Below are 14,598 nucleotides of genomic sequence, written 5' to 3'. Positions count from 1 at the left end.
TTTTCTTGCCGCGGCTGCCTCGTAAACACCAAGGTCAGCCGCAACAGTGGATGGAGACATAAATGGGTCATATATATTGTAACAAGGCCGCGGGGGGTCAGCGCAGACTCGACCTTGAGCGCAACCTCGCTTGCACTCACTCCCCGCCCCCCAGAGGACTCACTCTCCCAGACTCCTTTTATTGCTCATTTCTATGGCAACGGTCTGCTCGGCCCGATTGGCCTCTTAATAGTTAAAAGCCGGCATGCTCTTATGAAAGTATTAAAAAAAAAGAAAAAGCCACGGCCTTGCTGCGTGATGTTTTTATGGTGACTGGAGCGCCAGGCGGCTTATGTTTTTCCCAGGGGCGAATCCGCTGCTCTCTTCTTCACTCCCAACACACCACCCCCTCCCCTCCACCAAGACATCACCATATATATATGTATGCGCTTCGAGCCCCCTTGCTCATCCCTGCTCCCCGTGTCGGGCTAGCCCACTGGGGACCCCGGGGCAGAGAAGCAAAGATAATAATTGGCTTGAGTTTATCGTCGAGTGCATTGTGGACATCCCATATTTGATCTTTTCTTTTGGTGGCAGCAGGCAACAGCAGTCCAAAGAGGCTCCTCCTCCACAACAAAGAGCCAGTGAACTCATCCATGTAACATCCTTTAGAAGGCTGGGGGGGCGGGGGGGTTAAGTTAAGACGAGCAGCAACAGCTTCATCAGGTGTTTGAGGGCGGAGCGATGGGTAGAAAGACAGACAGTGATACTGATCGTAGCGGTGATTGTGAATACTGAATATAAATCTATTCTTTAGGTTTATAGGGTTTGAAAATATTTGAAATCATTGTTTTTTTAAGGTTTATTTTAAGGCTTTTTATGCCTTTACTTTTAGGTACATAACAGTGGATAGATTCAGAAATCAGGAACAGAGAGAAAGAGCTGGGAACGACATGCATGAATGGATTTAACCATCAACAATAGATCTACCTGCTGATTGTTTTTTTTCAATCCAAATAATTTATTATAATCAAACAATGCATGCATGCTTTTTAAAAAATACAGTACTGGACTATTTATGTATTGAATGAATTAAGTTAGGACAGGACAGAGCAAATGTGATGTCTCTAGTTTATGGTGATATCTGAAGGCAGATGACAACGCGTCTTCTGCTATGATACACACTTATGCTGTTTGACTTCTGGGTCAAAGCCTGGCGCATGCTCAGGATGTTTACCCTAACCCTTGCAAGAGTTAATAGATCTCAGCATTATCTACGTGTTAGTCCGAATTATCAAAATTAGATTTTGTGCCAAGTTGACAAACTGAAATATGATAGATGGAATAAAAACACAGCCTTAATTATAGTTAAAGGCAGGGTTGGTCATTTTGGAAAACTAGTATGATTTTGAAAGTAGCATTCCCTCAGTGCTCCGTCTGCACCCACCCCCTCCCCTCTGTGCTCCCTCAGAAGCCACGCCCCCTCACTTACGTGCAGAAGCTGACCTCAGCTCATCTCTTGCATTGAGTATAAACTCTGTCATCTGTGACGCGCTTTGAGTGTGGGCTAGAGCAAACAAAGGGGTAGAGAGCGAGCAGGGAGGCGTCTGATTGGTTCATCAGATTGGTACCTCGTGGCAGACATTGGGTCAAAGTTTTTACAGGCTTACAAACTGTTACAGATGACAGATTTTCTAGGTTATTTTTTCAGAGAACATGAGTTACTAATTTCTGTCAGGACCTAAAGACAATTTAAACCAAAATCTGAAAAAGTGGATCTGGAGGAAAATTACCAACCCTGCCTATAAATAATATGTTGTAAGTTTCCCAGGTCCAATAAATAAAAGTGCAGTAGAGAACAACGTAGATCAACAACATATTCTAGTCTCTACAACATATTCTAGCTGAGATAAATAAGTCAATAAATGGTAAATAATGTTTTTTTTAAAGAGTTTTTTTGGCAGCACACATGACAACACCAGCTGTCTGTTAAAGCTTGTTTGCAGAGGTAAATAACAAAAACACTAATGACCTATTTAAAATCATTCTCCTGAATGCTGTTGCTTGTTTTTCTTTTTTTTTTGTCTCACATCTTTGACAGTTTCGGTTTAGCAGTCTCGTCAAACAAAGTCATAGAAGAGTGGGAAGGAGAGGGGAGTCAGCGGCAGGCGACGCAGCTTAAAATACACTGTGGGGAATGCAAGCAGGAAATATGATCGGTGATTACCTCTGCTCATTGTGAAAATGAAAGTCTTATAATAGAAAGAGGAATTTCACAGAGGAGGGAGGGGGACGGGGTGAGGGAGGAAGGAGCGAGGGCTGAGGAGTTAGTGGATTTTTAATGCCTCCTTTCACAGATAAAAGCCGATATCATCTGGAGAGGCAGCGTGAAGCCCGTTGTTTTCATGCTGTCCTGATTTTTTTTGATTTTGTTGTCGTCCTTTTACGCTGCACTTAGCCACTGATTCGGGATGAATGGACACCAGCTGTGAGGATGAGATAAATAGAAAGGAGTGGGTTGAAAGAGAAGGGGAAGAAGAATGGAGAGGGTGAGTGGGCACACACAGAGGAGAGGCAGTGAAAGGGGGAGGAGGGGAGATGGAGGAATATGGACAGTGACAGAGTGGAGGAAGGGGAGAGGAGGATGAGGATGGACGGACTCGAGGAGAGAGAGCTCAGTGCAGGGAGACGAAAAGAAGTGTCCATGACACAGAGTTTCTCTTTTTGTGATGGGTAAACTTTTCAGGAGATTTAGGGAGCTGACACGAGGAGCAGACTTCACGTTTAGTGCACCTAGAGCCATTTGGAGGATGGAGGAGTCAGACTGACACTGAGTCCACATGGGTTCAGTCTTATCATGTCTTATTTGATGATTAAGGTCTGCCTGATTGATGACATTTGGTGGTACCATTAATCTAGCTGTATGTCACAATCCACACCAATTAGTTCATTGTAATGTAAAGCTGTGTTTACACATCTACTCGTCTACTCTACTTGTGCACCTGAAATCTTCCTGAGTTGATTATTCACACAAAACGATGGTGTACAGGCGTTCCATTTGACTCCGGGGAGGACCATGGTGAGATGCCAGGCTTGGCTCTCACAGAATCCCTGCTCAGGTCTCTATAGAAGGAAGCGGGGAAGTGGATTTATTATCAAATCACATACCGATAAACACCACCAGGAGCAATGCTTCATCGGGGCTATACCCGGCTGTCTATTGTGCAAAAACACGACTTTACAACATGTACACAAACCCACACAAATTTGAGAAATTAGGTCTGGTTGTTAAGTTATACTTCCCGGGCTACCAGTACAGTTGCCCGGCTTGAGTACGGGACTTCATACCGCCAGGATTTTGGACTTGTCAGGGCCAATGCAGGGGGCTCACGATGGGTTAAGTGTCAAATTTAAGCAAAGAGATGAGCAGCGAGTTCAACCTGGACTCTATTATTGGGGATGGCGAAAGCACAATATGTGTCAGGCTGTGAAGGTGGGTGCTGTGTTGTTCAACGATACAACATCCCTATCTAAACATGACTCTCTTACTCTCTCCCATAAAATAAACAGTTCCACAGAGCGCCCCTACAGGCCTGGAGCACCTCCCATAAAGGCTGACCTTGTAGCATTTTTGTATTTGCAGTTATTTTCTGCAGCACATTTTGCCATTTTTTGCAGTGCCTTTGTGTCTTTTTGCAGCGTATTTCAATCCCTGCATTTGATTTGGGAGTTTGCTTTTGCTTTTGAATGTTTCTGAATATGTTGCTGAAACGCTGCACATTTAGAAAAATGTGCAGCGTTTCAGCATGTGGCCGAGCGCGTGACCCCTACCGGCCACCGTACTTGATTTGATCAGGGGCAGTAAAATGATCGTACCAACTAGAAGGAATGGTTACCGGTCTGCAAAACTGAACAAAGAATAACAAATCAAATCCTGACTCAAGTGAGAATACATCAGGTGGTATGTTTGAACCTCTCTGACTGACAAATGGAATTTCTGCTCATCTGAATTCTTTTCCAGCACATATATCTAAATATAATCTTCATCATGGCCGGTTCTTGTCTCAGAAGTGACTGTTGTCGTCACAGTGAATCAGTCTTGAATACAGACCCTGACATTCTCATCTTATCGTGCACTTTTTAAACCATGAATAGTGATAAAATGAATCACTTCGTAGGTGTCAAGGCTTGATTTGAGTTTGTAACTTCAATGAGAGTTAAGCAGGAGTGAATTACTCATTCATGACTCATTGCTGGCCTTGTTATGAAGAGCTCCAACAATCCTGGAGTTTTATGACTTACAATTTAAATCCAATGCAAACCAAAGTTAATCATCTCAAACCAACTTTAGGGGATATGTTTTTTTGCGCTCAAGACTGCTGAGGGCCTCACGTTCCAGAAATGGATCCAGTGGGACAGGGGGCCGTCCGACAGAGCAAAACCGTGGTGTTGACGGACTGAGGCGTGCATTGACTATGTGGAAATTTGGGGTTAGCTCTGAAAACGCTGCACTGCATGGTTTTGCACAGAAAATAGGAGCTGCCAGTGCAAAAAAACACACAATTTCTATCACACTGAACCAGGTAATGAACCCAAATACAAGACTCTGAGACACTAAGCAAAGTTCTGTTGGTTTGATGAGGCAAACTCTGTACATGAGAATCCAACACAGAGAGGCAGAGGTATACCAAATGAGAGGCGAAAGGCTGAGACAAAATACTAAATCAGGTCGGATCTATAGAGTAACACAAAGTAAAATAATGCTGAAACGCTGACATGGAGGAAAAGATGGAAGGGAACACAAAGACACTAAAGGGTAGTGCAGAAAACAAGACACAAGTGGAACACATCAAGCGGCAACCTCCAGCGCAAAAAGGCAACTTCACTATCCAGCGGATATGAACTATTGGCCCCAGGTCCTATAGGCCTAATACCAATCAATATATATACATATTCTGCAATGTAAATGGGTGATAACGCTGATTTCAAAGGGGGGTCCAGGCTCTCTTCAGATAGAGTGTGTGTCTGTGTCTATGGGAGGAAACTGTCTGCACTGTGGTTCCATTAGAAATGTCAATATTGACCGTGGATGCTGTAAAGCCCAGAGGTTTTTCAAAACAGAACTCTGTATAGGAGTGGAACAAAGCCAGGGAGGACCTGATCTGCTCAATGGCTGCTCTGTGATCCAGGTCAAACACACACACACACACACACACACACACACACACACACACACACACACACACACACACACACACACACACACACACACACACACACACACACACACACACACACACACTGACAAAACAACACATGTATACACACAAGCAGCCCCTCATTGTGTGTCATTTGCACACACACTTGTGCTGTCTCTCCTTTTAATTATCTCTAATGTGCAGACACAAATGGGATCCATCTTTGTCTTTTATTTACTTCTATTCATTCTAAATCATCAGTCAAATTGTTGTTTAAAACATGTTTTCTAATAAATGGCAGAAATAAAGAAAAAGATGTCAGTTTTAACCCTGAGCAAAATTTGAGATCTCAGATTTTCCCGTCCACACAACATAATAAAATCTTTCAGGTATTTGTTTGACGTCATTATATGTTACATATCTTTATGATTTAGAACGCTGCTTGACACACATCTAATTCGATTGCATTTCAAGACTTAGGCCCCGTGTCCTCCGAGCGATATTTCCAAGCCGACAAAGCGCTGGTTGTGCACTTTAGAGCTCTTGTATGAAGCGTTTGTGCTCTGAGAAGAAAAGCGCTGCACATCCGTCCTGTCTCTATGACAACATATGTTTTTACCCAAGCAGACACAGAGCAAAGCGGATGTGGGTACAAGATATGATCCGGAGGCGGCAAAAACATGGGGAGGCGGCAAAAACATGGGGAATATCATACATTTGGAAAAGAGCGCCTGTGACGTCCAAAGCGCTTCAACTTGAGCGCTCAGAGCGACCGCACAAAGAAAGCCAGTCGCTGGATGTTGTGCTTTTTCTCCGTGCGGCCGCCTGCTGCTGCAAACACTCTCTGCTCATTGAAAACTGTAGGAAAAAAGACGCATGTGCTCAGAAAAAAAAACCGCTAGGTGGACAGGGGCCTTCGTATGTTATCAGTAGTGATGGTAATTTAACAATGAGACCAACACATCATCTAAAGTTCATGACTCCACTGATGTATAAGACCTGATTCAGGCTCAAATGAGCTAATGTGTCAAAGTTTCCCTCATGTAATGTTCTATTATCTTTATTCACATCTATGTTAATAACAAACTTACAAAATGCATGAGCTAATGTACAAAGCATGCCAGTTCTCTGTCTTACTCTTTTGGTGCATCGTTTTTTTAAACACCCACATTTCCCTGAAAGACAGTCGACCAAACAAAACGCATTGTTATTTGTCCATCAAATTACGTTTTTCTCTTTGTTTGAACAGTATTAAAACATTCTGGATAATGTCAGAACACAACCAGAGGCACTGTGTGTCAATAGGCAAGGCCAGCAACAGCTAGGGGCCCCAGGCCAGTGATGGGCCCCCAAACGCTGACAAACCTTAAATCACAGCAGTGCCTCAAAATGTGCAAATTTTGCAACGACAGGAGAAGACCTCCCAAAGGGGGCCCCATCTGACAGCACTCACTCTCTATCCCCTGCTCGTCGTCCCCATGCCCGGTTGCTGTGGAAACCAAAGTTTGTCAATGAAAGCTACCGAAGTTATGAAGAGGAATAATCTGAATGGGAGTGAAAAATAATAATGAAAGCTGGTTTGAGGGGCGGGGCTTCTTTAGAATCACCGCTCTTCTTCCACTCTCTCTGATTGGAGGAGCTTCATGGCCTCTTTTACCTTCTCCAGTGATATCTCAAAGAGTTTAAAGTGCACTCTCATGAGCACAGGACATTTTCTTGTGAGCAAATCACAAATCCACATTTCTTATCCTCTATTATATATGTTTGTAATTACTTCTTATATTTTATGTTTTTGCTATTTTTGCTTTGTTAACTGTTTTTGCACCGATACACTTAGACAAAGTCCTAGTATCTGTAAATGTACTATTACTTTAAGGCAGGAGAAAATGGGAAAAAATACCTTATTTGATGAACAATGAAAAAATATATTTTGCACTACAACTTTCATTTTTCTCCAGATTTATTAAAATCACCAACGCAAAAAATGAGCTGAATGCAAGCGAAGGTAACTGGTGAAAGCTGTATTTGCACATAAACCGCATCAGTCTGTCTCCATCTCTGTTATAATAATAATAATAATCAATTGTTTGTCCTGTTGCATGCACACAAAGGGAAACACATGGTCCATTTCCACTCTCATGCTTTCATTCATTCAAAAGAACACACACACACACACACACACACACACACACACACACACACACACACACACACACACACACACACAAAGCTAAAAAAAAAAAAAACATTCCTCACAGTCAGCTGCTTCCACTGTGTTTACAACCAGAATCTTTTGTTTTGGCCTGTTCCACTGTCTGCGTGAGGGGGGGGGGGGGGGGTTGTCCCCTCAACCTTGACCGTGTGCCTCGATGTTGCTTTTCAGTTATGAATAAGATAAGAATAGATAACATTCTTCACAGGTATTGAACCTTGTCGAGCACAGCATCGTGCGGCTCGTGTGTGGTCTCGTCACAGACGTGATTTCTGAATCTGTTGCAAAAGCGAGGCATGTTTTCCAAAATATGAATCAGATAATAGAAGATGCTCGTCAACATGAAAACACTGGAAACAATGTGCCCCTTATTTGTTTCCAAGGATAGCTACTGAACGGGGAAAAAAAACAGCTAACAGCATGAATGATACAAACCGTGCAGTTGTCAGGTAGATTAGTGTTCTGAACCGACCCCCGCTTCAACCCCGCTCTCTGGGGCTTCATCGATCATCATCCTTCATCTTCATCCATTCTGCATTCATCACATTCAGTCATCAGGCATTAGAGGTAAATCCCACACTCAGACACTTAATCACTGTTAAAATGACATCTATCGTTGCTGCAGCCATTATTAAACATGGCTTTTACAGCCTTCAAGTACAAAAAGATAAATCTGAGGCATAAACACATTCAACACTCTGCCAGGTTTACCCCGAGTGTCGTTTATGCAAACACGTGTGAGCTCAGCAACCAAGTCTAAAATATTAACCTCATGTTATAAAGAGATGTTTTCCCTTTAATTAATCTGGACATGTGTGAGGTTTATTTATTTTGTTGGTCAGAATAAAAAGGATAATTTCTTTTTTAGATCAGTCAAGAACATAACTTTGAACTCCTTTGGTTTCAGTTCTCAGGAAGATTCTTCTCGGTGAATAACATGCAAATGTGTATAAATGGGAGCGCATGTGTCCTAGTGGTTAGTTTGCACGCTTCATGAACAGAGGGTGTTGTACTTGAGGTGGGAAGTCTGGATTTGACCTGTGGCCCATTTCCCGCATGTCTATCTGCACTCTCTCTCTCTCTCTGATTTCTGACTCTATCCTTGTCTAAGGCATAAAAAGGCCAAGAAAGAATAAATGTAAGTGTTTCCGGACCGCAGGAACTTTTTCACAGTTCTAGGAACTGTTGGATAGAACTGTTTGGTCCGAAATAAACCGATTGCTGTAGCTGGTGTAGACTGTGATATTAAACTTTTAATTTTTTTAAGTATTACACAGGGTGCCTGTAGCTTAGTGGTTACTGCGTCTGGCCCATGTATGGAGTCTTTAGTCCTACAAGCAGACGGCCCAGTCATTTCCAGCTTTCTCTCTCCACAGTTTTTGACTCGATATCCACTGTCCTATCTGTGAATAAAAAGGAACAAAAAGCCAAAAATAACCCTTTAAAATAAATTAATTAACATGCACAGACTTCAGTCATACAGAGGTAGAATTCTTTCCCCAATCACCAGTAAGTAGGCGAACAACATCTATTACAAATACTGCCACGCAGTCATTACCTGGTCCCAACAGACGGCCTTTACTTCACTCTAACTGCATGTTGCTCGCTTGTGTTTTTATGAATGGGAAGCTTTTTACAATGACAGTTATTTGCATAGAAAGAGGACAGTGCTTCCTGGAATAACACCAACACACACACACACCAACACACACACACACACACACACACACACACACACACACACACAGACACTGTTTGCTCTGCATTGCAATCAGGGGTGCATTTAGCCTCATGCATGGTTTGTGAACTAGAAGTGTTGGCGGGCACAAAAGCAGCCCAACCCATTTGTGAATTATGCGCCCTCTGTGTAAATCCTCTTCAGGAAAAGTTTGACTTAGCTGTAATGTAATTGAACTTAGCTTAACTTAACTGGTTGTACTAAAACTTGAAAATGTAACCATCAGTTTCCATGCACAATTTCCTTTAAAATGACATGACCCAGTAGTAAATAGGCATCACACACACACACACACACACACTGAACAATCCCCACAGAGCTGACATGAACTACTGCTACAATGTTCCATCAGTTTTGAATCCACTTGTCCTTGTAGCTCCGCCATGTGACTGCAAGAGGAGATGTTGGAGGGAGGGTGTGAGGGTGTTCAACAAACACTCCAAAATCCTTGAGCACGGTCCCAAAAGAAACAACAAGAGTACACAAGGAAGGAAGGACAGAGGACAGTCCTCGACAGGAAGCTCCACGGAAAATCTGCTCCTTTCATTGTCTCTGCCAATAACCTGGCATTGGTCCAAAGTAAATGTTTGATTAATAAGAGGCGAACAATAACAACACCTTGCAAGGGTCCATAGTGAAATCCCACTGGGGCTTCTGGGAATGAGAGTACAAACAGTGGTCCAGAGCCTCTGTGTTACTATGTGTGTTACTATGTGTGTGTGCTTGTTTGTTACTTCCAGCAGTGCCTCATGTTGCAGATAAATGTCAGGTTTTAGCAGTCAGAAGGGGATATGATTTGAATAATGTTTTCTGTCAGCTGCTGCCTTGCTTGTTAGATGCACATATTCACACACTTCACACGCTTGGAGATGCACGTACACTAACACAATCAGGTGCATATATGTATATATATGTATACAGCTCTCAAATGCATAGTGACAAGCGTTAACGCAAACCTGGACTGGGAAACACTCGAATGGAAATACATCATGGCAGGCACACATACTCAAAGGTATAGAAATAAACACATGAATATACAGTGGCTGCACATATGCGCTCAATAAAGATGCTGTTCACTATCACAGAAGTCTTACTGTATACAGCATTTTCCTCGTAAAGGTTGGATGGTTTGTTGCAGGGATTAAAGCAAGAAAGACAAATTAAAATTAGATGATCAAAAATTGCTCTTATTTAAAAAAGTATTTTAATAAAAGGACTTAAAATGATTAATTTAATCCATGCTCAGACACTATTTTTTACCCTGAGCACAAATGCTTATTCATAGCTTTCAGTCACATGACCGACACAGAGGCTTGGAGAGCAAAAAGAGGTTCATGAAGCGGCGGCCACATTTGAACACTCTGTGGAGCTGCAGCAGGGGTTTTGTTAATTTTCCTGATCTAAACAACGCATGTTTATATCACCTGACAAGGTAAAAAATACCAATTAACAACAGACATTTAATAAGCCAAGTGCATCTATCACAAGTTAAAAATGACAAATACATTTTTTAACCTAACTAAGATGAGATGTGTTTGTGTTTTTAAAACTAAAAGAGGACCATACATTGAGCCTTGAGGAACACCAGAAATGATTATAAGCACCAGAAGACTAGACAAGGTTTAGTTTGAGAGCTAGGGATTTAAGAAATAAAAGTGTGCAGCTGTTAAAGTACAAGTTTTGAGTCATGGGAGAATAAAACAGCCCCAATCAGATTGTTATCCTCGACAGAAACCTTGTTTTGGCGATTAGTTGTAGAAAAGGTGTTAGTCAGAGGACAAGGAACTGTTTTCGTTAAAATGAAGTAAAATAAATAACTCTTGTATTTTTACAGGAATGAAGTGTGGATGATAATAGGCATGTTGTGTATTTATGGTGTGAGGGGCTGCTACTGGATTTTGCTATAAGAGCTGTATCAGAGAAAGGTACATTTTCACATTGCAGTAAATTAACTCCTCGGCTATTTCTTTGTTGATTTAGAACAATCTTCTGAAAATCAGGTCTGCCCATGTGTCTGTAGTTTTGAGGCCAGTCATCCACCATCAACTGTTTTATGACATTTATTACGTACACACATGTACACACTCTCGTATGCACAAAACCACCGTCCCGACTGGATGTACTGTAAAGTACTGATACACATACCACTGTTGGTAAACACCGAAGATACACAAGCATATAGATTCATCCTCTTTAGAGAATGTAGAGAGCTCCTACACATATGGGAACTGAAACAAATTTGCACATTTACCTGAGTGATAAAAATGCTGCAATTTACTACCAAACCTCCCATCATTCTCTAGGAGTAAAATGGTCCAATTTTGTACTTTTCCCAGCGGGACCGTGACTGAAAAATATCCACCACGTTTTGTCTGCTCTTTACATCACGTGTTTATGTTGGGGGAAAATACATGTAAAGGTGTTGCTGCATGTTTATTTTTCAAGATTATACATGATGGGGACACATTTGAATATCTTAAGGGTTGTTGATGTGTAAGCTTTGTGTGTATTATAAATAGAAAAAGGCTTTACTGTTTTGTCTATATGGAATGTAACATATGAATGAAAAGCCATAGTTGCTGCTAAGGGTTAAAGGTCAAGGACCTCCGGCACCTGCACACAGAGTATGGCTTTCTTGTGTGAAACAATGAACAAACTCCACCTCTACCCAGAGCATGCCACAGACACAGTTTGTGTGGATCCTCTCGGAGCTCTGCAGGGTTTTTGCTGCTGACGAAGAAACAGTGAGTGTAACACTAAACTATGGCACAGAAAAGAAATGGAGCAGCAAAAAGTGAGCTTGCGTCGCTGTTATATAATTACCATGTCAAGCATTGGACCCAGAGGCCGAAAATAGTTCCGCTGCCTCGCCTGGGGAGTTCAGGAGGGGGAGGCGGGTGGTGTCAGATGAGTTTGGGGGTAGGGGAGGGGGCGGGGGGTTAAAGACTGAATATAACGTTGGTCTAATAGTGCCCGTTAAGAATTTGTGGCGTTGGACGGCCACACACAGTGTGTAATCCCTGACACAGTTGGCGGTGCTCTGCTGACACGGCATCCAGAAAGTCAGGACCGCGGAGAGGAAAGTGCTGATCTGTTACATTCAGGACGAGGCGTTCGCTGTCCTCTTGATAGATTAACTTCGGAGAAATTGTGATGGGACATTTATTTGTCCCTTCCTGTTTATGTTGTTTTATCCATTTATCTGAGTCTATGGGTTAAAAGGGTTTTTCCTCTGAATTATGCTCAGAAAGGATGTGGAAAAAGGAGAATCACTTGACCTTTCAGTAACCTCTAAATCGCTCTGATTTTATGTCTCGTGTAATAATGCAGTGGTGCCCAAAGTTAGCCTAAAAGGATCCCCTGAAAGGTCACAAGGTCAACCTTTGGATCACACGATGACTTAAAGAAAAAAAAGATTTCACATGGATATATTCTGGCTTATTCTTCATTAAAACTGTTCTACTCTTTGGATTGTACACTTGTCAAATTCTGGATCTTTCTTCCTCTCAAGGACACTAAAAGCTAATCAATCTGAGTAATTGTTTTACTCTGGAAATCACAGGCAGACAGCATCACTTCCAAGAGTCACAGTAGAAATATCCACTGTATTTAGAGATGAGGCTCCCGATAAACCATCTGTACGTCAAATACGAGAATGTGTGACAGATGTGTGTCTAATGTCTAATGCATGTGGTTGACTAGAACACAACTATGAATTTGTCTATAATGTTATCTTATACTCTATAGTATAATTTATCAGGGTATCTATCAGGACTATCAGGGTAATCTGTTCCTGTTCTGTAATTACTTTATTTTCATTTCCAGCACACATTTTGTTAAAAAGCATTTTGAGCTGCATTTCTGACTCTATCCACTGTTATCTCTAAATAAAGGCCAAAAATGACCCTTAAAGAAGTGAGCCTTATTCCCCTAATTTTATAGTAAATAAAGATGACCATAAAAGATATACCTATATGACTGAAGAAAAAAAAAAAATCACCAAACCAAATTTTCCAAATAATGTATTTTGTCGAGAAAATGTCTACATTTGTAGCTGAAATAAAACAAGAGGCCACTAAACAGACAATTATATGTAATGTAAGGGGCATTTCTCATATTTCATCCTTCATATACATTTCCGCTGAAATAAAAATTGTGTATACTTGATTTATTGGGACATTAATATAAATGCATGGAACATTTCGAGTTAAAAATTCAGTACAGTGAGATGATGTGATTTCCCCCCTTCCCCTCCTCAGCGTTAAGTTGGAGTTTGTTCCACGCTGCTGTCAAATCTCTCCTCCCCTTCTAATTATTCTCTAATCATCTGTTACCTCTATTATCTACATTCCTCGGCGCTGACCCTTTCACCTGCCCGTTTGCTCTTTTAAATATCCATTAATTTGCGCTCATTCGCCCACCACAGCTGATAAAGAGCACGGGCTAAATCCCTGAAATGCAAATGTGAAAAATGCCTTCAGCTGGCTTTATGCGCCATGTGGGATCTCTCCCCCTGGAGGAAACTTTGTAAAACCAACTGTATCTGCTGTGTGATTTATCTCCAGATCAGACCCCCCCCCCCCCCCAGCGAGAGAGCGCAAACAGCATTATGAATAAATGAGAAGACGTCAGGCGAGATCATTGTTTAGGTTATCATCTGTCGAGAGCAGACATTGATAGAGATGTCTTTCCCCTTGATTAAGCATGACCCATTTCCACCCCCAGCTCCTTCCCCAGTACACACACACACACACACACACACCTACACACACACACTCACACACACACACACACACACGCACACACACAGTACGAATATGTATGCATAGAAACAGGGGCATTCACACAAGCAGTCAGAAACCCCACATCCACACATGAACATGCACATTAACTCATGTCAAACCCACCCACACACAAACACACATAAAAGGCAACACGCTCAAGGCAAGAGATAAGACACCCGTCGTCACGGCGACTCCATTCACTCACTTTGTGATGCAATTTCCTGGTCCTCACAGACTTGAAAAATGCCATCAATCAAAGTGCAGAAATCCAAAAAGCGCCCCGGAGGGGAAATTCATTCAAAAACCGAGCTCGACCCCTCTCTCACAAGTCACTCAAAAGGCAGTTTCTAAACTCATCACGCAACATTTGGACAGAAGTTGTTGAAAGGTTTACTGGAGACGCGCAGCTACGATAGAGGCCAACTTCCATTTTGAGCCTGGCCCGGATAAAGAGAGCTTTTTAAGTCATAATAGATGTTTGAAGAGTGAGAAAACTCCACACATGACGACGAAGAATGAAAAACAAATTGAACAGTTTTGGTCCTGTAGTGTAGAGCTTCAATACGACCAAAACACCACAGACTGACTGATTTCATTTAAAAACATCCAGAGCCTCCACTGTAAAAACCTGAAATCTCCAAAACTGCAAATCTTGCAAAATCCATCATGGTGAAACTCGCCTTTAGA

The sequence above is a fragment of the Labrus mixtus genome, chromosome 8, assembly GCF_963584025.1.
Source record: "Labrus mixtus chromosome 8, fLabMix1.1, whole genome shotgun sequence".
Lineage (NCBI taxonomy): Eukaryota > Metazoa > Chordata > Actinopteri > Labriformes > Labridae > Labrus > Labrus mixtus.
This window is presented reverse-complemented; position numbering follows the sequence as displayed.